The 27,321-nt window shown below is 45.3% G+C and overlaps 1 protein-coding gene and 1 pseudogene across 6 annotated transcripts in view; both read right to left on the minus strand.

The window, feature by feature from the left end:
- Ncald (neurocalcin delta) overlaps positions 1-8,739 on the minus strand; it is a 449,041-nt gene extending 440,302 nt beyond the window's left edge. For 3 of the 6 annotated variants that reach the window (XM_031359538.1, XM_031359542.1, XM_031359537.1), the window contains exon 1: positions 8,471-8,739. The gene's annotated coding sequence lies outside the window, so the exon portion shown is untranslated. Of the gene's footprint in view, positions 1-8,338; positions 8,370-8,460 lie in introns of those variants that run through there. The other 3 variants (XM_031359541.1, XM_031359540.1, XM_031359539.1) reach the window with 2 other exon arrangements.
- LOC116081554 overlaps positions 8,013-27,321 on the minus strand; it is a 74,257-nt pseudogene continuing 54,948 nt past the window's right edge.

Raw genomic sequence — 27,321 nt, forward strand, 5'->3', positions numbered from 1 at the left:
AATGGAGCTGCACTGAACCTTACAGTGTACCCTCGGTACATGTGTCCAGGCACCAGGCCCAAGGCTGGGAGTGTTGACACATGGTGAGGCTGGCTGAGGACATTTCTAAGCAGTATTCTCTAAAGGGAGAAAAACTTGAGCCTGGCCTACTTCTGGGTTCCTTCCTTAAGATGTCCCCCACACCCTCAGCCTTCCCTCTGACTTTCTCATGACATTTCTGAAAGCATTTGAGCAACCTGAAGCAGGAAGTGTCTACAGCCTCTCTCCTACACTCCCTCCGAGGCCATCTAGCAAAGCCAAGTGCAGAAGACGCCCAATGAAGGTCAGGTCGGGCTAATGGTGACAACCCCTAGCCCCCACTCAGCTTAGAAATAAAGAATGATATTTTCTAGGATCTGGAGGGAGATAAAGTCTAAGTCTGACATAGAATAGAGAATCAGGAAAGGCAAGTGCACCCCTAAGCCTAGTGACAGAACGAATAGTACCCCCAAACTATGCCCCAGAAACAAAGAACATTAACTTTTCTTTGGAAAAAAAAAAGGGGTGGGGGCTCTTTGCAGATGCAAGTAAGGATACTGAAAAAGACCCGTGTAGATGCTGAAAGTGGGCTTGCACCCCATGGAAAGTGTCCTGAAGATCAATCACTGAGGAGAGGGACACAGAGGAAAGGAGCCCAAAAACCCACAGCCAGCAGAAACTAAGAGGCAAGCCACCAGGCATGGTGACACACACCTGGAGTCCCAGAGGCTCAGAAGGCTAAGGAACATCTGAGTCCACAAGTTCAAGAGCAGCCTTGGCAACATAGGACTGCTCCATCTCTAAATAAATAAGTAAATTAATTAATTAGTTAATTAATAAATTATAGTCAAAAGAACTATTTCTCTTTGAGCATCTAAAGAAAGTGGGGTCCAGCAACACCTCCACCTCTGGACATAGAGCCTGCACAGCTGTGAGCGAATCAGTGTCTACTGTGTCAGGTGCCTAGTCTGTGACAGTCTATTCCATGGACACAGGAAACAAGCCCCGAGCCCAGTGTGTCACTCATGACATCAACTTTGCAGGCAGTAGGGAGGAAAGCTCTGAGTCCTCTGAAAGCAGCATTTTCCACATGCACAGAGGGCCTCGGTCTAGTCCCAGAAAGGACTAACCTCTTTCCCCACTGCAGAGTCATGCACTTGGTGAGATAATATCTGAGTCTCATGGGGCTTTCTCAGGCTACAGAACCTCTCAGCCATGCCTAGGTCTAGAGACGGTCTGCTACTGTAGAGCCAGTTAGAAGAACAAGAAATGTCCCTACTACTTCCACTGTCTACCCAGACTCTCGGCCCCAGTTCTACCAATTGTTCCCTGACCCCTGAGCATTGGTAAGTCCCTCCATCTCTGGGTGCCCTGGTTCCCTTCACCCTTTACATGGGGTGGGCCACGGGGCTCCAAAATGCCATGTTCTCTGCTCCGCCATCCTCCAGCCTTCCTTCTGTGCCCTACAAGCCGCACACTGGCTACAGCCCACTTGGCCTCTGGCTTCAGGACAGTTTGGTCACTTGGGAGGTTCCAGAGGTGAGAACAAGAGTGGCTAGGTACTTCCTGGACTACATAACTCCCTGCCAGGGCAAAGCTGGAGAGCATAGCTCTGTGGGCAGCACTCTGCAGCCAGTCTGACTCCCAAAGCACTTTGTGAAACTGTTGTCACACACCCCTTGTATAACACCACACACACACACACACACACACACACCACCACACACATATACACCTTATACACAAACACACATACACACCTTATACACAAACACACACACACCACACACATATACACCTTACACACAAACACACACACCACACATACACACCTTATACACAAACACACACACCATACACACACCCAACACCACACACATACACACCTTGTACACAAACATACACACACCACACACACAAACACACACACTACACCACACACATACACACCTTATACACAAACACACATACCGTTCATACACAAACACACATACCATTCCTACACACCACATACACACACATCACCATACACACATATACCATACACACACAACACACATACAACATACACACTACACACACAACACATACCATGTATAACACCACACACATACACATACCACACACACACATACCCCACACATACACACAACACACAGCCACTTCACCATCCCAACAGCTGTATAAACAGCCCATTAACCAAAGCTTGCTTTGTTTCTGCCGCCCTTCATGTGTGCCCTCTGCCTCATTATGGGACCCTGGCAGACAAATGATAGAATTTGCCAGAATAGATTGAATCCACACTTAGAACTTCAGGACAGATTTACCATGAACAAACGGTCAGCATGTCTGAGGAAAATACCTCAGAGCTGTGTCTACCTCTGCTCCCAAAATTTAATACCACGCAGGACAAAGATGGCCGTGCTTCAGTCCTATGGGTGTGGGAGAAACCCCTGACTCCTCTGCAGCCTTTTCTCTCTTCCCCCTCCCTGTCAGGATCCTTCTGCTGCCACCACTGTCAGAGGTGACAGCTATCCAGTGGCTCCCCACATCTCTAGAATCACCTTCAAACTCTGCCCTCCCTCACCAGCAGACTCTAACCCTTCACACCAGGGAGGATAGCTGTTATCCACAAAAGGAGAAACCCGAGAGCCAGTCTTAAAAGAAACCTGAGCCCTGTGCCCTGCTGCGGATGTGCCACACGGAAGCATTCTGGAAAATAGTCTGGTAGTTGCAAGAGATTAAATATAGAGTGTCGAGGGATCCAGCAGTTTCAGTTCTGAGTGCTCAGCCAAAGAATCAAAGGAGAAACTTGAACATACACCTACATGCCTGTGTTAGCGGTGGTGTTATGCACAAGGGCAACAGATGGGAACAGCCCGCCATGCCCAGCAACAGACAAACGGAGAGCCAGTTTGCTGTATGCAATCAATGAAATATATTCAGCCTTAATTAGGAAAGAAATCTCAGTATCTATCACAACATGGAGAACCTAAGGACCTTCAGTTAAGTGGAATAAATCAGTCACAAAAAGATGAATATTGGGCACCAATGCCAATCACATGCTCTGACTCACAGAGGCAGAAAGGAGGAAGGTGGTTGTCAGGGACTGAGGGGAAAGAAGAATGGGGAACTACTGTTTAATAAGCCCAGAGCTTCAGTTCAGAAAGTGAAAAAAAAAAAAGAAAACCCTGTAGAGAGGAGTGGCAGGAGACACAGTAACACAGATGTTTTCCATAACACAAAATGCTCCACTTAAAATGATTAAAATGGCAAATTTTACACCTTTTATATATGGTCACACTTTTAATGTATTTAAGGAATGAATACTTATTCCTTGTTTAGTACACAAGTCATGTTCCTGGGACTACTTCAGCAAATCTTTAAAAAAAAAAGCTCGTTGTCCCTACCAGATGAGCTCAGCTCTTACACTATGCCATTGCAGTCCAAGCTCTTATTGATCTGTTCCATACATTAATTAAAAGACGAAGAAGCCGTGGTTGCAATAGGAAAGGTCTCCCATAGACTCATAGGTCTGCACTTGTTGGGGCAATTTTGGGAGAATCTTTAAATTTTCTCACCCTGCTGGATGGGGGTAGGCCAATGGGGGCATCTTGACCCCCTACCTCACCCTCCGGCTGCTTCTTATCCCAGTCTCTGTTTCCTAGCCATTGTGAAGTGAACAGTGTGTGCTACCCACTCCAGTTCCCAAAGTTTGTTCCCAAAGCACTAGGCTACAGAGAACCTTCAGAAACTAAGCAAAATATGCACTTCCTCTTTTAGAGTTACCCACAGTAGGTATTTGGTAACAGCCACAAAACTACTAACACAGGAACTCAAGCCAGTTCGGTTGCATCCTGAGAACCCAACACAGTGCAGAGCATGTCCAAACTGAATCATCCTTTGAACTTGTGGGTTTGAGAAGCCCTCCCAGGGAAGCCTGTGTCTTCCTTCCCCACTGTCTCAACCTGGAGATGCTTTTAATTTCCCAAAGTTATAGAGCCGTCTTTTTGGAAACAGAGAGAATCGAATCCTTAGTAAACCCCCTTTAAGCATTCTGTTCATGAGTAATACGCATGTATACCTAAGTGCATACATTATGATTCTCCAGCCCAAATTCCACTGATTACAAGCCACGTGACCTTACGTTTTTGAATTCTCAGAAGCCTGGTCCTCTCATCTGGAACATGGACGTGCCACCAGAAGTCTACAGAGTATCTGTTTCACAACCCACAATTCAAGGGCCTGTCTCCTGGTGACATCGGGTTTCTGCAAGATTCTGCAAGAGAAGTAGCCTTGTCCCTCAGTCTGTGGCTCAGGAGTTAAAGGGATCCAAGATACAACGATGAGCGGGAGCAAGCCACCGTGAGCAATGCTGAGGTAGAGGCGCCCTCCTTCTGCCCGATATACAAACCCCGGACAGGGTAAAGGTTAGCACCCCTCCAGATAGCCTACAGTGAGAAGGGGCCCAAAATGCCACCAACTCCAAGAGAGCAGACCAAGATGAGCAGGAAGGCATGTCCTGCTAACGATGCTTGTGTCACAGCTCCAGTTCCAAGGGATCTGACTCACATGTGTTACATATGTACACACACAGGCAAAACATCCATACAAATAAAATAAAATAGGAAAATGGTCTGCGTTTGGGAGTTCCTGACACAACAGACCTGAATTCTACTCGAAATAAGGTTTTTCTGGGGCTGGAGAGATGGCTCAAGGGTTAAGAACCCATGTTGCCCTTGCAGAGGAGCCAGGTTTGATTCCCACTACCACATGGTATAGCTCGAGTTCCAGGGAATCCAATGCCTTCTCTGACCTGTTCAGGCTCCAGCACCATATAGGGCACATACATGCATGCAGGCAAAACATGCATATACATAAGATAAAGTCAATTAGTATAAAGAAAAAAATTAATGATTCCTAGAAGGAAAAATTACTACAAAGATTACATGAAGTACTCTATACAAAGCATACAGAGCTCACAGAAAATGTGTTGTCTGTGTGGTTGTTTATCATCACAGTGGAAAGTTCCTGCTTTCTTTTATGGGTCCCTTCTGTCCCTGAATCCTGCCTTCACTGTTCTCCAATGAGAGTCTCTAGGATAGGAAGAATGAGGACAAAAGCTGTCACCACCTCCTAAGCCCACAACCTGACAGACATCACTAATTGACCACAGCCCCCTCTCCTGATGAGCCTGGCCCCAGCTTTCTAAGCAGCCACTACCAATCAATCAGAGATGACATGTAAAATGAAACCCACTTGTGTGGTTCCAGCCTAGCGGCTGGCCAGGTTTTTCTATAAAGAAGGAAGTCTGCACTGCACATTCTTATTTCTGTTTTGTCTCACTCACAGTCCTTTAAAAACAGGGAAAGTACTCTTTGCTCAAACCTACTTGCTAAGCCTTGAAGCCAACTTGAAGGCCTGCAGAGAACAAGGGACCATCTTAGCTTGCTGCAGGCTCCTGTGGGCAGCTGCAGAATGCTCGGAAATGGGAAGGTCTGAGACATATCCTAAGGACTCAGCAAATTGCCTGAAACATGACATCAAGGACAGGAGTTCTCTTACTCTTATGAGACCCACAGAAACCCACACCAGAAGGAAGCTATACTCTAAGGAAGGGCTAGAGGGTCAGGCTGGTCCTGACCCTTCTTATCTCCTGAACTTGATTAGCTATTCTTCCACCCTGTGGCCAAGCTTGAGGAAGAACTAAGGGAAGAGGAGTTGGGATGATTTTCTCCACTGCTAGTCTGCATTTCACAACTGGGAGAATGCATATGAGCTTGGACTGGTAGCTCCCATCTATGAGCCCAGAGTATGCTATATGGAAGCAGGGGGATCATGGGTCTGCAGCTTAGCCTCAGCTACAGAGCAGAGCTGGGGCTAGGGCTGCTTAAGATCCTCTCTCAATTGGGAGGCAGAGGCAGGAAGATTTCTGAGTTTGAGGCCAGTCTGGTTCTACAGAGTGAGTTCCAGGACAGCCAGGGCTATACAGAGAAACCCTGTCTCGAAAAAAAAACAAAAAAACAAAAAACAAAAAAAAAACAAAAATAAAAACAACAGCAACAACAAAAAGATCCTGTCTCAAAAATATTGGGAGAAAAAGGACGTGTAGAAACTGAGGTGGTATGCCCTGCTTGAGACTCCACAGCATTCTCTGATGCTCTTCTTATAATGAGCTAAGGACGACAAAGACTTGCTTGGTCCTCCTCCTTCTACTCTCCATATTCAATTCTGGCTTAAGAGAAAGCGACTGAATTTTTGCTTAACTGATATAATTTATCCATTCAATGAATACCTGGCTAAACCCCTAATCTCCTTTCCCAGTCCTAGCAGGGAGGAAGACTGATCATGGACCACTATGCAGGGTGAAAAGAGGGTTCTGTGCCTATACCTAGGATGCTGTGGCAGCGTGAAGAAGGGGCAGCCACCTGGGAGGGCAGTATCCAGCGCCTGCTGATTGCAGCGGGTAGCATCTGGATAGGAAGTAGATACAAGAGTTGACCGGAAGGAGGGGTACTTGACAGGTGCTCTGGCTAATGTGGGGAGGAGGCGGGTGCTGCCCGAGAACGTCTTGGTGAGATTAGGGCGCTGTTGTATGTGTTCTCAGAGTCTGGGTTTTATCTGGAAAGCTTCTGAGAAGCTTTTGAAGGAAATCAGCCAGAGGGACTAGCTTAGATTTTTGTTTTCAGAATGATTGTCCACAGGATGGAGAATGAACTGGAACAAGAAGGCTCTGATTGGGAGCAATGAGCCAGCTGGAATGTAACCGCAGCAATTCAGGCAAGAAGGAAACCAATCAACAACCACAAAAATAGGAAAGGGTCACATTCACTTGGTTCTACCTATACCCAGCTTGATAGATCTGAGGGCCACGTCCAATTTGCACAGCATCCCTGAAGTAGCTTTGATACCTACCAGCAGCCTCTTTCTCGCTCCAGGAACCACGGGAGAGGCCAAGAAGGTCAGCTTATAGGAGCTGCTCTGGTCTGAGCCAGAACTCAAATATAACATCTGGCTGCGGAGCCATGCCGGGAAAGTCCACAGCCGTGTTGGCTTGGGTATCTGGATATTGAGTTACAGCTTCTCTACCCCACCCCCACTGCACTCCACCCCGCATCTGTGTGTGTCCCTCCCCATCTCACCTTTCTCTCCACCACACACGCCCCTCCTTTGCAGTCCCTGGCATCATTGCCTTGAGCATGAAACTCAAGCGTCTCCCACTTGGAGTAAAAGCTGTCACAAGCCTTGCCAATTCGGCCTGACCGACCCCTGCCAGCAACCCAGCTCCTGGTAACACAGTGCCCTATGATTGTTCTTTTCAATTAGTCAAAATCAGGAAAACTTTGTGTGGTTTCCTTCTCAGAGAGCTGAATTTGGCAGCCAGGCTCCTTTATTTCATACTAGTCGCCTGCAGAACTGAACCTGAATCTTCCATTGGGAGGTTGGCGTTTAGGAACACATGCAACCCTGTAGCCAGCCTAGCCTGCAGCCTCGGACAGATCCACCCGCAGGAAGAGCAAATGAAGTCTTCCTCCCCCACCCCACCCCGGCCCCCTTCCCGGCACGAAAGTTATAGCAAGCATTTGCAGCGAGAAACTTGTGTATTGTTTCCTGCGGACAGGGAGACCTCCTGCCCCTCCCGGGCTGATACAACCCACTTTGCACATCCTGCTTCTCCGAAGCTAAAAATAAATCGGTATGCACTGAAAACTCTCCACGTCTCCCCAGCACACACTTCCTCCGCCCCGCGAGGTTCCAAACACGAGAATCTTTCGCTTCTAAACGCAGTGGATTTCTGCCACAGGTTCCAGCAGCCCCTTCGGCAGCCCCTAGCCCCCTCCCCAGCCACCCACCTCCCCCACGGGCCTCCTGCAGCTTTTCACTGCAGATTCTGCAGCCCGGGCCGGTAAACGACGCCCCTGACGCCCCTGGCCCGGGACGAGCATGCTCAGGACATCCCCCGACCGCCAGGCTCGCCGACGCCCCCTTTCGAGCTAGCGCGCCTCGCCGAGTCCCCAGCAAAGTTGCTGTCTCCTCTCCAGCCACCAGCTTGGGGCGTATGGGTTTAAAGCTTGTTGGTCCCTGCGAGGCGCCGGCGTGGGGTTGTGGGGGAGGGTAGAGAAACTGCCAAGGTGGGTGGCACCTGGGGAGGAGCTGCAAGGACCCGGTTCTGGGGGCCCCGCGATCCCCGCCATCCCGGGCTCGCGCCTCACGGAGAGCGCCTCTCCCCCGACCGCCGCTCCCGGCTCGGGTCCCCTCGCTAGCCCTCCCAGCTGCGGCTCCCGCTCCCCGCCAGAGGAGGGAAGGCGCTGCGACTCACCGCCACGGCCGCTCCCAGCGTCTGTGTCGCCGCGGGCGAGGCGGCGGCGCCTTCCCTCCTCCCGCCTCCCCCTGGACAGCTCGGCCGCAGCCGCGCCCCCCTCCCCAGCCTCGCTCACTGACCGCTCCCCACCGTGGCTGTGGCCTCTCCGTGGGATGTGGCTCGGCTGCCTCTGTCCAGGTGAGGGGACCAGCCGAAGCTGGGATGCACAGGTGCAGCGGCAGCCCCGCCTTGCACTGCTGCAGCCGCTGGCCTCAGCTGGGTTCCCTCAGATCCTAGCCCACCGCTCAAGCTTCAGCCAAGCAGTGCCCAGTGGGTGTTATCTGTGTGCTATTAACGTTAGATTCAACTTAGAATTACCCTCCAAGCTTGCATTGGGAGACCTGACATTCCTGTCACCTCTCAGTTATTCAAGGGATCCTCGAAAGCCTTTTTAAAAGCATGCCCCCCCCCAAAAAAACCCTCTCTTGCACCCATAGGTCTACGAGGTGGGAAGCTTCCTCTTTTTCACTGGCCTATTCTCCTCTCAGAACTTTCTGTCAAGGGATGGCTTAGCAAGGACTCAACTCAGGAAAGGTGGACAGCAAAGGGGCGGGTTTCTTACACCATCTCTCCCTGCAGAATGTCACCAAACTCTCCAGGCCTACTGAAGATAGTGAGAAGCAAATGTCTTCAATGCAATCATCCAGTGTTTATCAGGTGCCTTCTTGCTGTGTTGGCCACTTAGGGCCTCGGAAAAGCCATTTTAACTTCTTTTGTTGGTCAACCCAGGTGACCTTTCATCAATAAAAAAAAAAAAAAACTTACTTAACAATAACAAAACAGTAAAGCAACGGTGGCCGGGTCATGCATGTTAGTAAGACTCCTTCCTAATATGAGCAGAGAAAGGGCATTACCAGGCAGGGAGATAACTCCAGCAAAATATTCTCCAGGCAAGCATGGCTCCCTCAGATCCATCACCAGAACCTATGTAAAACTGCCTGGTGAGGTGGTATGGGTTTGTAACACCAGAGCTAGGAGGTAGAGACAGGCACCTTCCTGGGGCTCCCTGACCATCTAAACCCACCCAGGCTAATGAAAGACCCTGTATCAAAACAGCCAGGTAGACAGTGCCTGAGGAATGATACTCATGGGGGACTTCTAGCTCCCTCACCACACCCACACACACCCCCCCACACACACACACACAGAGACAGAGACTTTTAGATCCTTGCATCCACTTGTGCCAAAGATCGTCATCCAGAGAGTTCATCTAACTGAAACCATTCTTCCCTAGGTCTCATTTGATTGAAGAGCAAATAGAAATTCAGATTTTTGCCTGAAGTAGATTCAAAGATTAACCCAGGATTTTAGGCAAGCTCTGGAGTTACCCGGGGAGATGGATTTATTGTTTGTTTGTTTACTTATTTCTTTATTTAACACTAACCCTGGACCCTATCCGGAGAGATTCAGATTTTGTAGCTCAGGGGCGTGACCTAACATGGAGATGTTTTACAAGAGCCCTCAGAGAATCTGTGGTACTTATGGAATTGGAAGCCACCATAGGTTTAGCCCAATCTGAAAACAGAGCCGGAGACAACTCTAAAACAGTTTTGAGGCCAGAAAAGATCTCAGCTGCTATTGCAAGCTCAAATGTCCCCAGAGATGAACTTAGGTGATGAATAAGTGACCTATTGTGGGTTTACGGAGGCAGATGGGACTGGGGGATTACTCTGATCTGAGTGTACCCTCCCAAATTTCATACTAACTGAGGCTGAGCAGCATGGCAGTTTGGGAGGTGTGTCCCAGTGGCAAGGGTAGGGTGGGGGCAGGGTATCCTCCATTTCCCCCAGTGAGTTTCAGATCTCTGGAGCCCAGGCTAGTTACTGCCCGCCTGGCTAAAAGCCCAGTTAGCCCTAGTGTGCGTTTTTTTCCCAGGGCACTACTTGCCCTTCCATGTTTCCTACCATAAGTTGAAGGCACACGTGGCCCTCACCAGATGCAGTTGTTGCATCTTAGACTTTCCAACCGCCAGAACCATGAGCCAAGATAAACCCTTTTCTTTATAAATTACTCAGCCTCTGGTATTCTGCTATGGCAACAGAAACAAACTAAAGCAAGGCGCCGTGGCCCTGGGGAAAGCAGCCTCATTTTTCCCTATGAGAAGTGCATGTCTGGTGCAGCCATCACTTTTTTTTTTTTTTTTTTTTTTTTTTTTTTTTTTTTTTTTTTTTAGTTGAAGCTGATTTTTGTTTTCCAGAGAAGTCAGAAGTTCATTGTTTAATGTAGTTTTTTTTCCTAATTTTAAAATAATAACTAATTTCAAGATATTTTCAGGCTAGGTAAGCAAAAAGAAGGGTTTGTAGGCCATGGAGTGCCCCTGGTCATCAGTTCATTGTTCATGGTACCTGTGCTCCCAATGAACCAGCAGAAGAGTAGTGGATGGAGGCCGGTTCATCTACCAGAGAATTTTTATCCATTTTGTAATTATTTAATGGGCTTGACTTAAAAAAAAAAAAGCCTTATTGAGATGCAGATGTGTTAGTCCCTTCTTATCTGATGTTTTGCTTCCTGCTTTGTTTATTCAAAGTCAACCCAATCCAAAGTGTTGAATAAACAACCTAAGTTTTTAAATGCATACTGTTTGCCAGAGCAAGATGAAATCACACACCATCCTGCCCAGGGTATGGATCCGTGTATCCACACTGGTATACAGCACTCATGGTCACTCACTCACACTGGCCCATTTACCAGGTCAGCCTCATCAGTGTCTCAGGGCCTGTGTGATCCTTTCTTTATTTACTAGTGGCCCCAAAGCTCAGGAGGTTTGAGGTGTAGAAAAATAATGAATTAATTATTCTCAGCAGCATGATTTTCTACCTACCCCAATGGTTTATGGTCCCAAATGAAAGACACACACACGCACAGCCTTTATATTTTAATGTGCCTTAAACAGCACAATAGTTGGGCCATTGCCTAACGTCTATACTGTTAATATACCTCCCACCAATAATCTTGAGTTATTACTTACAAATTCTATGTTCTATCTTTTCTGCCCTAGACCCAGCTGGGCAGCCCTCTGGGCTGTACTCTGGACTTAGCTCTCCCCGCACCCTCACATGGCTGTCCTGCCTCTCTGTCCGGTGCTCTTCTCCGGTCTCTGTCTCTCCTTTCCTCCTCCTCCACACTCTCCCTCCTCTCTCCTCCCAGTCCTAAGTCCAGGAACCCTAAGATCCCACCTCTGTCCATCCTCCCCAGCTATTGACTGTTAGCATCTTTTTTACCAATCAGAACCAACTGGGGGTGGTTCCCAAGAAGCTCCTCACAGACACTTTCATGCAAGCAGTTTTTTGAGGAATACAATTAGCATTCAAAATACAAACAGCTACATTGAAGCACAGGAAGTAACTGGGCATAAAATATGCAAGGAGTCATTAACTGGGTACCATGCCAGTGTGTCAGGATGCATGTATAAAACATAGTATATACAGGGTTCAAAAATCTCTGAGATTTCCGACTTCCACCAAGAGTCATAGGGCACAAACCCTGAGAATACAGGAAGCAACTGTGCCATGTTGACCCTCACTTAGACATTTTTTATAGATACACAGAATTATATAACCATGCCACAATTGTGTTTAGAGTTAATGCCATCCTCCCCCAAAGAAATCTCATAATTGTCAGCACTCACTGCTCAATTCCTCAGCCCCTGGTAGTCACTGACTCATTGTTTATAGAGAGAGCTTCACTTAGTGTGGACATTTCAAACAGATGGAATTGTACAATACATCATAAAGCTTCTTTTACTTAGCATAATGTTTTCTAGGTTCATTGTTGTTGTGATATATCAATATTCCATTTCCTCCTCCTCTTTTCTTTCTTCTTTTCATTTAGTAGTAGTAGTAGAAGTAGTAGTAGTAGTAGTAGTAGTAGTAGTAGTAGTAGTAGTAGTAGTATTTTAGAATTCATGGGATCTTGCTATGTAGTCCTGGCTGGAACTTACTCTGTAGACCCAGTCACTTTACGTTTGTAGAGAATCCACCTGTCTCTGCCTTCTGAATGCTGAGATTCAAGGCATGAGCCACCAAGCCTGGGGCCACTTCTTCTTATGAACAAATAACATTCCCTGCATGGCCAGCATATTTTGCTTCTCCATCTGTGTGTTGCCTGACAGGTGGGTTCTTCCCAGTTTTTAGGAACTGTGATAGCAATGCTGTAAACATCCATGCCTAGCAAGCAGGTAAACAGACTGCCAGCCCTCCACCTCTGGTTCCCAGGCAGCATGGAAGTACTTATGTCCACCCAACACTATTTGCCTTTATTTTTAAATTATACTCATTTTGCTGTAGGTGTGAAGTGGTGCATTGCTGTGCTTTCTCCAGTGCTGGGGCATTGAACTCAGCACCTGGCATGTCCTCAGCAGGCTCTCTCTTTCGTTAAACTGTATGTCCAGCATAGGTGTTGTTCTTTTTGATTTGCATTTATCCTGTGACTAATGATGTTAATCATCTTCTCATGTACCTTTGGCAAGTATATAGACATCTCTGGAGAAATGTGTATTGAACTCAACCCATTACCAATGGAATTGTCTATTTACTATCCTGCTATGAGTTCTTGACATGATCTGTCTGTATGTCCCTGGTCATATGTGGGACTTATTAATACTTTCTCTATCCCTGAAGATTGCCATTTTTATTCCCTTTGTCATACTCTTCGATCCATAAAGCTTCTTAATCATGTTGAATCACACGTTGTGTTTTCTTTTGCCGTTACCACTTTTGGTAGGGTTTTTAAAAGCTTTGCCTAATTTGAGGATGTGGAGATTTATGCCTAAATTTTGGGACCTACTTCTTTTTTTAATGCTTTTTAACAGAGAGAAAAAAAAACAGGTACAGAACATTTAGGAAGACAGGGAAACATTATTTTGCAAGCTTATTTAACAATACAAATATGACATTCGTGTTATTGAATTAAGGCTGGGAATACAGAGATTTTGTCTTTTGGTCTACAATCAAAGCTTCCCACTCACAGAGCCCTGATTTGTTAAAACCACTCTCTCACTGTCCCCTTTGGTCAATATTAGGAACTAAGTAGCTAATTTTTAATCAAGGAAGTAGCTAAATGTATTGATTTTGGATTAGTGAGGTCACAGTGCCAATTTTGTGTCCACTTATTCCAAAGTATTTCCTAAGGGCCTCCCATTGGCTCGCTGCAACAGCACTAAACAAGACAATGACCTTGCTCTTGTGGAACTTATAATTTACCAAGAGCAAATAATAGATAGATATAAGGGGGGACGGGGATATAGCCGATCAGTATTGATGTCAACAATTTGTATAGGCAGACATCTTAAAACAAATAGGGAAGGAGCCAGGAGGAAACCATGCAAAGGCTCTCAACTGGGAGAAAATTCCAGAGCTCACTCAGAAACAAAGCTAATGTGGCTGGAGCTTAATGGATATCTTGGAAGTCTCTAGAAAGCAGAGCCTGTGCTCAAGACAGGCACAGCAGAGGCAAGGGAAGTGGCAGGGAAGTTGGATGGAGATCAGAGGGGCAGGAACTGGGCCTGCAGGTCTGACAGACATGTTACCCCCACGATCTTTATTCCAGGATGCTACTAAGTCCTCAGCTTATTTTGGCTCCCAGTTTGAGGATACAGACCATCATTACAGGAAAGCCATTGTGGCAGGAATGTGAGGAGGCTGGTAACATCACACCAGCAGTCAGATGCAGAGAGCACTGAGTGCTCATCGCCTTTTTACTATGTCTGGAGCCCCAGCCCCTGTAATCACGCCGCCCACGTTTAAAGTGCGTTTTCCCTTCTCAGCTAAATTGTTCTAGAAACAGCCTTACAAACATGCCTACAGTTTTGTTACCATGGCGACTCTAAATCCCATCAAATTGACTTTGGGTCTTCATAGAAACAAGGCAGTACTTCTGAAACTCCAAATTCCTAGCAAGGTGAAGGAAGCAAGCTGCTGCAGGCTTCACTCCACCATTGTTCAGCACTAAGCGCTCCTGCGTGGTGTGTTAGTGACACTAAGTAGGTATCTGACAGTATTAGGGGAGTGCCAAAGTAGAAGGCAAAAGGTCTGTGCAGGAGGAAAGGAACATTTGTGATACTCCAATGTACCCTGTAGTTAGGAGGACTAAGAGCAGCTATGAGGCAGCAGACTGGTAGAGATGGCGGCTGGCAGCAAAGCTTGCTATGGCCCACTGGCTCTTTATCATCAGCCAAGGTAAGATCAAGAGAGTTTGCAACAGTGGACAGGGGTAAGGGGTAGGGTTTAAGACATCAGAATCAGTGGGAGGCAGGCAAAACAATATATTATTTTGCAAGGAAGAGTAGAAAATATAAACTTTATTTTTCCACTTTGGAATCTATTCTAAGAATAACACAAACCCAATGGAGGTTCTTTTTAGAATGGGTTTTAATGTGCTTGTGTTTTTGTGTGTCTTTGTCTGGGGCTGGGGATATGTGCAAATAAATGTAGGTCAACAGAGGCCAGGAGAGGGGATCCTGTCCTCTGGAGGCAGAGGTACAGGCAGTCGTGCATCACCTGTGGTTGCTGAGAGCTGAACTCAGGTTCCCTGGAAGATCTGATTCATCACTGAGATATCCCTCCAGACCCGTTTTAGAGTTTTTAACTGACATATGGTAAGTTGTGCTTTCTTAAGGAACCATTTTTTCAAAATGTAATAAACATACCTTTGCAAACACCACCACCATCCAGGTCCTGAGCAGGGTCATGACTTCTGAACTGTGGCTGCGCCTGTGTCCAAAGCCCCTGGTGACCACGGAAGAGAGCTGGGCTTCAGAGGTGTCGTGTTCAGGAATGTCATGTCCGTGGGACAATGGACAAAGCACCCTCCTGTCGCTTGGTGGTACGTGTGTGCTGTGTGCATGTACTGCACCCGCAGGTTATTCCCTTTTACTCCATAACTTCACTGTGTGTGGTTTGTTCCGTACCTAAAGGAAATTTCTGTTATCTCTAGTGTCAGGTGATTGTTAATAAGGCCACTATGAATATTTCTTATAATTTTATGTAAATAATAGTTGCCCTTGCAGCTGGACAAATACAGGGGCCTGTACCATGATATGTTTAACTATATATTCTGCCAATAAACTTCCAAATAAAGTAAGATTCTCAGCAGTAATATATAATCAGAGATTGGAGACATCAGATCTCTCTGGAGCTCACGAGCAGTTGCGAGCTGCCCAACAGGTGGCCTCTCTGCCACCTGTTCTGACATGTGATTCATAGTGTGGATGTTTATTTGTTTAAATTTGTTTATTTTGCATTTATAGGTGTTTTGTCTGCATGATGTCCATGTACTATGTGCATGCCTGGTGTCTGAAGAGGCCAGAGGTGGCGTGGGATCCTCCACGACTAGAGTTACAGATGCCTGTGAGCCAACACTTGGAGTCTGAGAATAGAACCTGGGTCCTCTGGAAAAGCCACCTCTCCAGCCCACACAGTGAGTTTTGATTTACAAATACAATGTAGAATACTGAAATCTAACGTATTAACATATATCTATCACCTCAAATCCCATTTTTTGTGGTGAAAGTGTCTGCTATTCACTCTCTTCTTGACTTTTAAGGTCTAATATCCTATGTAGCATAAAACTGTGCTGTGTTGAAGTTAAGTCCAGGTCCTGCCTCCCAGCCCCATGCTCCTAAAATAAGACTCAGACTCAAGTTATGTTTACAAGCACCCTGGCCATATACAGGCTCTACTCTGCCTAGACTGTAACTAAAGACACCCATTTATTGGAATCTACATTTTGCCACATGGCTGTTACCTGTGCTCAGGTAACATGTGCCCATGTGTCAGTCTCCTCCCAGCTTTTCGGGCTCTTCACCCCACCTACTTCTCTCCCAGTATTCTTTCTCCTTCCAATGTCCCGTCTCTATTTCCTGCCTAAGCCACAGGGCATGGCTTTTAATTGACAGGTGAGGCATCCATATGATACACAAGATGGTCTCTCTATAATGTTGTGCTATGTAGCTCAAAAAAGAAGAAATCATTTCTCCTGCCTTGTACTGTTTGACTGTCATCCCTGCAAGCACCCCTCAGCCTCTGGCTGCTCTCTACTCGATGTTTCCAAGAATCTCCTTGTTTAGACTGTGCATGTATGTATGTGTGAACATGTGCCATCTGTCTGTCTGCACCTCTGATTTCACTGAGCATAATGCACTCCAAGGTCACCCATGCTGTCACAAATGACATTGTCTTTTTTTAAAAAGGCTGAAATATATTGTCACATACAGGCATATCACTTTTTCTTTTTATTTACGTCTTATGGATGCTCATATTGGCTCCAGAATTGTCTTAACTGATCCTTAAGAACTATTGTGAAGAGTACTGCAGTGAGCCTGGGGAGTCTGGCCAGGCATCTCTTTGGCTTACTGGTCATAACTCCAGAGGGGAGATTGCTGAGTTATGTGGTAACTCTATTTTAAGGTTTTAAAGGAACTTTCATAATATTTTCCATAAGGGGTAAGCTAATTTGTATTCTCACCAACAGTGTGAGACAGGCAATGGGGGCCACTCCTCTTGAAACACTGGACAGGTATTAAGCATTGTTTAAAAATATTAAATTCACTACCAGCATCACTGGTGCATTCTTTATGTTCTGTGCAAAGGACTCCTGGTGTTCCTGGTCCTGTAAATAAGCAAAGATGTTGGGAAAGGAGCTATCTGACTCCCTAACTAACAGCTTTGGAACTCTTCTTCGATGCCCTTTCTGTCCTGAGCAAAAGGACTGCCAGTCAACAGAAGCAAGGCTACTTTTATGCTACACTAGCCATTCTGAACATGCCATAGGCTCCCAAGAAAACTATACAATGAGTGTAGTTGATGTGCCAGCTCCTGGAGGTGAAGCAACAGCCAGGGCTCTTTCAGATTGTAATGGAGTTGTTGGTATCAGACTTCCAGATGACCCAACAACCATTTCTTCTTAGGCCAGAGGGGGAGTACTTGCTCCTGCCTACCAGAGGGGGAGCACTTGCTTCTGCCTACCAGGGGGGGAGCACTTACTCCTGCCTACCAGAGGGGGAGGATCTCTGTGAAAGAAGCAAGCATGTGTGGTGGGTGACATTTCACCATGCTATTCACCTTCATTTTCCTAATGGTTAGCAATCATGAGCATTTTTCATCTATCTTTTGTCTATTCATGTGCCGTCTTCTCAACAATGTCTATATTCAGGTTCATTCTGTTTTGTTTTGTATTGTTGAGACATGATCTCACTATATAGCCCTGGATGGCCTAGAAGTCACTATATAGAGCAGGCTGGCCTCAACTCACAGAAATCCTTCTGCCTCTGTCTCTGGAGTTTTGTTTCTGAATAGTTTGAGTTTCTCGTCTGTATTAAAATTTAAAAATCACATTTACTTACTTACTTAATTACTTATTTGTGGATGGGAAGGCATATTCCACACATGCCTACTGAGATCAGAGGATAGCCCTTGGGAGTTGGTTCTCTCCTCCTGACATATGGAACGGGAGTTGAATGCAAGTTGGAAGACTTGGTTGTAAGCATCTTCTACCTACTGAGCTATCTCCTGTCCAACCCCATATCTGGGATATTTGTTCCTTGTTATGTTTTAAATTTAATATGTTCCCACAGGGTCATGTTTTAAACAATCAGTCTTCTGGTGGTGGCTCTATTTTAAGATGTTAGAACCCCTGGGATTGGGATCTGAATGGAAAACAGAGGTATCCAAGAATGGGTTATCTTTACAGGTTACTTAGAGACTCTCTCTCTCTCTCTCTCTCTCTCTCTCTCTCTCTCTCTCTCTCTCTCTCTCTCTCTCTCTCTTTCTCTCTCTCTGCCTCCCGATCTACAGCAGAGTCAACAGCAGCTGCCACACACTCCTGTCAGCATGGACTCTGCCATGATGGACTGATCTGAATGAAACCATGAGCCAGACCAGACTTTCCCCTGCTCAGTTCTTACTGTCTGCTATTTTGTTTATTACAGCGATGAGAAAGGTAACCAATACAACCCTGACAGGATAGACGGCTTGTATTCTTTTTTCTCCCAGCCCATAGGAGCCCCACATTCACGCTATTCTTGCCTCTGTCGCAGGGTTTTAGGTTCATACGCTCCCACAGAGTGTTTGAGGTCAATACAGTTCCACTTGCCGATTTTTGCTTTCATTCCCTGTGTTTGGGAGTCAAATCCTGACCTTTCCCACAACCTCCCAAAGTTCACCAACCAAACCAATGTTGCATGCTCTCTCCCTTATGTTTCTCTTAGTAGTTCAGCTTCAGGTCTTTAAGTCACTTTGAGTTAATTTTGAATACGGTACAAACAAATGGCCAACTTCCTTCTTCAGACTGACACCCAGTTTTCCCAGTACTGTTTATAGAGATGCCACCTTTCCTATTGAGTGCTCTTGGTATTTTAATGGCTTCATTTCTGGACATGCTATCTTATTATATTAATTTATGTATCTATTTTAATCCCACTACTATGCTGTTGTTAGCACTAGAGCTTTGAAATCAAATAGTGTGGTTCCTCTACTCACATCTGTTTATGATTACCTTGGCTATTTGGTGCAGTTTGTTCTTTCATATGCACTTACATGCCATTTGAATTTCATATTTATTTTATTTTATTTATATGTATGGGCTTTTTGTCTTGCATGTGTGTGTATGTGTGTGTGTGTGTGCCACATGTGTGTCTGGTGCTCTCAGAAGCCAAAAGAGGGCATCAGATACCTGGACCTAGAGTTATAGATATCATGTGAGCCACCAAATAAACACCAGGAATCAAACTCAGGTCCAGAGCAATAACTGCTCTTAACTGAATTGTCTCTCCAGCCTCATGCACACCATTTTGTTTTCCTTTCCCTTTTCCTGGAATCCCAGGTGCCCCCCTGAAATGATGAACACAAAGAACTCGTGAAGGTTATTCATTGCCAATAGGATTGGAAGATGGTTTGCTTATTGGCAGCTCCTCAAAATGTTAAGAATAAAGCCAGAGACAAGTTAGAATTCTACGCCAAGGTCCAAAGAGAAGAAATTAGAGCATAAGCCCACAGAATAGCATTAGTCATTATAGAAAGTGAGTCCAACCCAAATTCCCAAAAATCGATGGAGGGAAAAATACAATGTGGAATATCTATAAATGGAATAAAATTGGGCCATATAACAACAACAACAACAATAACAATAACAATAACAACAGCAGCAGCAGCAGTAATAATGAAGTGCTACCACACAAATAAACACTGGAAAATATCATGCTGGGTTTAAAAAAAAGCATCACAAAAGACCACACGTTGTATTTATATGGAATGTTAACAAATCTACACAGATAACAAAAAATAAATTAGTCCTTCTTTAGGGTTAGGCATTGAAGGGCTAAGAAGAGTGACAGCTCTTGGCAGTGAGATTCTTTTAGGGTGATAAAAGAGTTCTAAAACTGGATTATGATAATAATTACTACAAGCCAGTGGATTGTACATGTAAGTGCATCCATTGTTTGCTATATGAAATTATCTTAATAATGTTGTTTTCAAAAATATACAAGCCAGGCGGTGGTGGCGCACACCTTTAATCCCAGCACTTGGGAGGCAGAGGCAGGTGGATTTCTGAGTTCGAGGCCAGCCTGGTCTACAAAGTGAGTTCCAGGACAGCCAGGGCTACTCAGAGAAACTTTGTCTCAAAAAACAAAAAAAACAAAAAACAAAAAATATATATATACAAATATGATATATAAACAATACATAATGATTTGTATGATGTCCAAACCACACAGAGCAGCCCAGGGTAGCATGCTACAATTTGGGTAATAAAGGCAGCTGGCAGGGGGCGCTGCTCAGTAGAAAGGTTCCAGTTCTCTTTCCATGCATCCTTTCCATTGAAATGGTATTTGTCACGGATTTGAAAGAATCTCACAAAATCCCACAGCTCATGAGCTAGGCTGTGGCTCAGTGGTACAGGACTTGCCTGGCATACTTAGGGCTCTGGGCTCAGTCCTAGCACTACACATACACACACACACACACACACACACACACACACACACGCACACGCACACGCACACGCACACGCACACGCACATGCACACGCACGCACGAACACACAAACACATGCACACACTAATGAGGGCCACTTGGAAAGATGGAGCTGAGGTGAAGCCAAGAGAGGTGCCTGGGCCACAAATAAAACACCCGGATGTCAAGCTGGGCAGTGGTGGCACACGCCTTTAATCCCAGCACTTGGGAGGCAGAGGTAGGCGGATTTCTGAGTTCGAGGCCAGCCTAGTCTACAGAGTGAGTTCTAGGACAGCCAAGGCTATACAAAGAAAACCCTGTCTCGAAAAAAGCAAACAAAACAAAACAAAACAAAAAAACCACCCGAATGTCAGAGATCTACACTGGTGCACTCCGGGTGGTTCCCTTTGGAGGGGGTGAAGCGTGTCTTACGTGTTTTAGAGTCACTATTCGTAAGCACACCCTGTCCTCCCACAGGTGATCCCAGGCTTCAGTGCATGCTGGAGACCTGCGGGCTAGGAGCCTCTTGTTTCTCCCCTCTGCTCTGGGAGACAACCTGCTGTGTGCCACAGAAGTGTTTACCCATGTTTTCTTTCCTTCAGCTCCAGATTTATTGACTAAAAGCAGCAAAACATCACAAGATGTGTGTGAATTCGTAAAGACTCTTTCTTGCCTTCATGAACACAATACTCTTGCTCTTGTGTGTTATGACAGCCACTTGTCTTCTTCATCTCCAAGCCTTGAAATCGATCAATTAGAAAGATGAGAGACTTCAAAGGGCCATCTGCTCGTGGGAAACAGTCTCCAGAATGCCTCTTCAGCATCAGATCAGCCCATTCTCTTTCAAAATTTTGTCACAAATTGACAATTGATTGCTGCCGCACTGTTCAGGACACAGAGTGATGTTGTGCCTTCTGAATACACTGTAGAGACAGGAGCTTGAGTGGCCAAGTAGTTTGGGGTCTTCTGTATGCAGAAATCAAAACTGAGAGCCACTCTCACTAACCTTCAAGTCTAAAAGGAAGACATACTTAAGCCCGTGTCCCGGGACAAAGCACATACTTCCTAGAAACCTTTTGCTCACCAAACCTGACTCCTGGCCCCTCAGAAGACTCATCAGCATAGTGCTTCAGCCAGCTCCACTGAGATGTAGGGCAACCAGATATCCCTCAGGATAATCCAACAGCCCATCTGCGGGCAGGGCAGCCTCCCTGCCCAGGGAGTATTCCCCCTGGTTGTATATCCCCTCAGGATTTGTATCTCCTTGAAATAATTTGAGCCTGTTATTCTAATTAGAACTTTCTCATTTCTCTGAAATCTGTGTTTCCCCTTCCAATTTACAGCCAGTATTAAAAAGGATCGTATTTCTTTGAAATGTCTCTTCCTTCATCTTTGGTCAAAGATGATCATGTCTTTACATCCTTCACCTCGATGGCAGGGTTTTCCTTCCTCCTAAGTGTGTATATTTAATAATATGGCTTCAGTCCATTACAGCTCAAGCCCGCTTGCCAAGGACACACTGGAAAATGAGATCACACCACTGAGAGGAGCAGAGGAGCAGAGATGCTTTCACTGAAAAGCACTGTCCACCATGCCTCCCAGGGTGGACACTCTTCATTTCCAAGGAGCAGGCAGGAATAAGCTAACCCATTTTTTTTTTTTTCTTTTCTGTGATTCTGGGCATTGAACTGTCCTGGCTAGTTTTATGTCAGCTCAACATAACCTAGACTCATCTGAAAGGAGGGAATCTCTATTGAAGAAATGCCTCTATAAGATCCAGCTGTAGGGCATTTTTTTAAAATTAGTGATTGATGTGGGAGGGTCCAACCCATTATGGGTGGTGGAATCCCTGGCTTGGTGGTCCTGGACTTTATAAGAAAGCAGGCTGAGCAAGCCATAATGAGCAAGCCGGTAAGCAGCACCCCTCCACAGCCTCTGCATCAGCTCCTGCCTCCAAGGTCCTTCCCTGTTTGAGTTTCTGTCCTGACTTCCTTCTGTGATGGACAGAGATGTGAAAGTGTAAGCTGAATAGAGCCTTCATCTCAAGCTGCCTTGGTCACGGTGTTTCCTTGTTGCTTTTGGTCACTGTGTTTCCTTGTTGCTTTTGGTCACTGTGTTTCCTTGTTGCTTTGGTCATGGTGTTTCCTTGTTGCTTTGGTCACGGTGTTTCCTTGTTGCTTTGGTCACGGTGTTTCCTTGTTGCTTTTGGTCACTGTGTTTCCTTGTTGCTTTGGTCATGGTGTTTCCTTGTTGCTTTGGTCACGGTGTTTCCTTGTTGCTTTGGTCATGGTGTTTCCTTGTTGCTTTTGGTCATGGTGTTTCCTTGTTGCTTTGGTCGTGGTGTTTCCTCAGTACCAGAAACCCTAAGACATGAGCCAAGGTGTATTCTAAGGCTGCATAGCTGCTGCTCCTCACCCACACTAGTCACTTTCAACAGCAGCAGCTGATTGTTTTCATACATTTCCTTGGTAATAAAATATGATAATAAATTATTTTTCTTAATTAATTCTTTCCATAACAACCAATGGTTAACTTAGTAATGATTGTTTTGTTCGTCTATGAGGTCTTTGTAATGCCGGGAATCAAACCCAAGGCCTCAGGCATGCTGGGAAATTGCTACATCCTGATCCCATGTCCAGCGTTTTTCACTTGTCTTATGGTTAGGGAAAAAAAAAAAAAATTTTCTTCTCCTACTGGTAACACACTTCAATCCAGTCATTTCTTGGGAATTCTTCCTATGCTAGGCTAGGCTAGGCTAAAAGGATGGGGACTGTCTAATAGTGAAGAGATGTTCAACAGATAATACTGTAGTGTTAGGTGTACTATTACCAGGAAAAGACAGGTTTCTGTGGAGTTGGGAAGAGGGGTTCTACCCCAGGCCAATTGTCCATAAGGTCTCAAATAAAACAGCCAACACTCAATGAGTGCTTGTGTGTCCTGGACACTCTACGACAAGCACATGGTCTCTTCAAAACCTCCCAGGACTGGTTCTGCTATTAACCCACCACTAAATAAAGTTTTTGAAAAGATTAGTGACACTGCTCTGGTGATCCTGAGTTAGCACTCATAATAAGGCCACTAAGCACTTAACAGACCCCATAGATATCCCATCACAATCCCCAAGACCTGACAGAGAATCAAAGATTACAGGTAGAATTAAGATTGATAGTGGGGGAGGGCTGGAAAAAATGGCACAGCATTTTGGGAGCACTTGATGCTTGTCTATGTTGACACTAGGTAAGAAAGCCCATGATGCATTACGTTATCTGCTTGCTTTTCTATTCTCTGCCTCACAGCCACCCCCACTGGAATTGTTCTCCAGAGGGCTGAGAAATTTATCTGACAGCCTCATTCACCACCATATCCATACAGACTCTTGTCAGCAGGGTATACTCAACAACAGCTAAGGCTGGGGATGTGGCTCAGTTGGTTAAAAGGCATGTCTAGTATGTCTGCATGCACACATACCTAGGTTCAGAAAACCAGGTGCCGGGGACCATGCTTGTAATCCCAGCCAAGAGGAAAGAGGCTGAGAAGTCAAGGTCAGCTTTGGCTAGATGAAGAGTTACAAAATGTCACAAAATACAATAAATAAATGTCAAATGTATTGGCATGCATAAAAGTGGAGTGTGGTGATCATCAGGTCTTACATGACAGTGATGTCACAACCCACTGAGGAGACCAGGAGAGCTTTAGAGACAAAATGGGATTGGAGCTGCCCCCTGAAGTGCCGATCAGGCTCCTCTTCCCTACTCTGGCCCACACAATTGCAACCAGCAACTAGTGGGGTCTGGGATGGGAGAGGGAAAGTGGCCATCGGGAGTAGGAGCAGAAGAGACAGAGCTGAGCGCTATGACTCTCAGGAGGCATCTTCAGTGAGACAGTTCCTTTAAAGGGGGAACAAAGGTTATTTAACCTTTGAGGGTGGGTACAGGCTTTTGGAGTGAGAATACAACATTGTCTTGGCCAGGGTGCTGGAGATGCCTTATTAGCAAAAGCAGGAGTTCCAGGTGCTGCTGAACATGACCTTAGAAGGAGAGGAAGTTTAATCTGGCTACTGGGCCACATCTCCTCCCAGGGGGCAAAGGTAAGAGCATGAGAGTATGTGACCTGGGACACAGGGGAGGGATCGATCCTACTCCTGCTGATCTCAGGATGAGATTTCTGGGTTTGGACATGCCTCAACCCCATTATTCCTCTGGGTCTGCCCCCCACCCCCTCATGACTCCCCAGCCCCACATACATAGAACATGGGGACAATAGGCACAGAGAGAGATGGGGTATCAAAGTTAAGCAGACAGGAAGTAGGTGGCTGCTTGAGAAAGATGCCCTGCCTCTAGTATTGTTCAGAAGCTGTGGTTCTCAGACAGGAACATCTTACCTTTTCTTGTTCTCCTTCATATAGTTATTGGAAATGGAGATTGACCAGGTCTTCCTGTGGCTCAGCGTGGCTGGGGGCAGCATAGAGGAACAGAAATGTTTACCTGGACCTCCCCTGACCCTGTTTCCCACTTCAGCCAGTCTATTTTATCTTCTGGGGCTGTGTGCTTTCAAAGAAGACAAGTCTCGATTTCTTGCTTTATTTTTGCTGCGTGACAGTTAAAATTTTTGTTGTTGTTGTTTCTTTAGATTTCAACTTTCATGCTTAAAAACAAAGCATTTCTTTTACTTCTTAAATGAGCCTTCCCTTCAGAGATGTGATACCTGTACAATATACAGGTTTTCAAAATAAAGACTTATTCTTTTAAGAACACTTCTGAAGTAGTCAGTCTTTCATCGACACATCTGCAGAACATGTTTATAATTATGTCAAAACACAAGGCCATGTTTAATGAGGTGGAAATGGGGCAAATTTATTTCAGCTTCAAAGTAAAAGAAATCTCTTTTGAGTCCTGGGATGGCATGCTAGACTTTAAGAATCAATTGAAGTAAATGGAATGGCTGTAAAATATTCTGAACTGCATTCAAAAAGGCAATTGCTAAAATCCAGGGCAGCCCTTATCACACAGACACTCACAATGCATTCTGCCATGGGCAGGCTTGGTCTTGCTCCTCAGTCCTTTTAGATTGAAAGACCAATCCATGCCTCTCTTTCTTACCCTGTGATTTAAATACAAATTTCCTTATAGATCACATCTTTTATTTTCATTTAAAAGTCACCTGCACACTCCTTTACCTGCCATGCTCTGATCAAGGGACATCATTTTATCTCCACTGGCATTAAGAACTGCCAATCCTCAAAGCCTCAGAAACTTTGAACTTAACCAGTGCTGGTGTGGCCTTAGAGGCTGAGTCTCTGTTATACAAAATCCTAAGGTAATAAAATTGAATGGGGATAAATCATGTTCATCCAGGTCCCATTTCTAGTTAAGAAATCCTAGCAAAGTAAATATGTTGGCATTCCTTTCTGAGTAAAAACTTTGCAAGATAAGATCAAAGCCTGACACAAATTCAGACTTCTGTGCTAAAGAGCATTATTTCCTGAGACGTGGCTCACTCTGCCTCCCACCTTTTGCTGATCATTGTATCCATCGTTTGGCAACAGTGGTTAACTTCACAATTTACCTTCCTGTAGCAGAATACTCATGTGGCCCTGTGCCCACTACTGTAGCTACTGTGTCATTTCCTCACATTTCCTCCATGATTCTAGGAACTTTTATGTCTCTTAATTTTTCTTCTTCTTGAGATGGTGAGGACTCTTTTTGGTCTTGTGAAAACATTTACACTTACTTAAGTGGAAGTACAAGGAAGTCTGGTTGCTATGTGGAAGTATAAACGTGTAGAAGGGTGATTATAAATTCAGAGTAGACGGAGGTTAACTGTGTCAGTTATTATTAAAGTATTATTTTTCAAGCCACTGAGAGTCTCCAGCTGGAAGTCTAAGGTGACAAGAGCATACATGTGTGTTTATTTTGTGTGGCACTGCAGCGTGTCACCTACACAGTTCACACTTGAGAGCCGTGCAGTTTACAGCTTCATGTTGGGCACACTTATAGTTATTGTGGGACACATACCCCAGACCACAGGCTCAAGCCTGCAGAGTAAGTGGATGCTGGTGCTAGAAAGTTCTACCTGCTTCTCTTAGCAATTGATAGAATACACAAAAGCAGATTCCTCAGGGACACACAGGTCCTGAACAGCACTAGTGTCTTGATACTGACACACTAGGCAGTCCTGGCAGCAGTAACACAATGAGCATTCTTTTTAAGCACATGTTGCCAATACCTGCCTGGCCATGTGGAAGCAACCATGTGACATGGTTTCCCGCCCCTGGAATAGAGCTAGCAGGGCATGGGCCTTCACAAGTGTTAACAGTTGCTGTGTGTGAGGCTTGTTTGTTTAAATAAATATATATTACTTCATGTTCCTCATTTGAAAAATATTCTCCCTAACAAGGTTATCAGGATATATTCTCCGTGCCAAGGCTACCGGGGAATGCTCTTTCTGCCAAGATTAATGACTCCATGATAATCAGAGACAGCATGAGCCTAGGAGTCAAGAGTGTGTCTCTGTCCTTAGCAAAAATGGGAAATGCTGTGACCTTCAGGACAGCCTTAAGGCTGTGGAAAAGAACTCTGAAAATGTGAGTTTAAAATTACATAATTTCTCAACTATGTAAAATGTAAGGATGCAATATGAATTATATGAGGGGCTTCATGAACCTAAAAGAACAGAGGCAGCTGTACTATGAGCCAGCTTGTCAGAAAAATACAAAGGCAGGCAGATTCCTGAGTTCAGGGTCAGCCTGGGATAGAGCTAAATTTTGGGGTTTGGTTTTGTTTATGTTTTCCTTTTATTGGATATTTTCTTTTTTTTTATTAGATATTTTCTTTATTTACATGTAAATTTCTCCTTTCCCAGTTTCCCCTCCAAAAAAAAAGAAACAAACAAAAACAACAAAAACTAACCCCTGTTGCCTCCCCCGCCATGCCTGCCACCCCACCCTCTCCCACTTATTGGCCCTGGCATTCCCCTACACTGTGGCACAGAACC

The sequence above is a fragment of the Mastomys coucha genome, unplaced genomic scaffold (genome assembly GCF_008632895.1).
Source record: "Mastomys coucha isolate ucsf_1 unplaced genomic scaffold, UCSF_Mcou_1 pScaffold7, whole genome shotgun sequence".
NCBI classification, from domain to species: domain Eukaryota; kingdom Metazoa; phylum Chordata; class Mammalia; order Rodentia; family Muridae; genus Mastomys; species Mastomys coucha.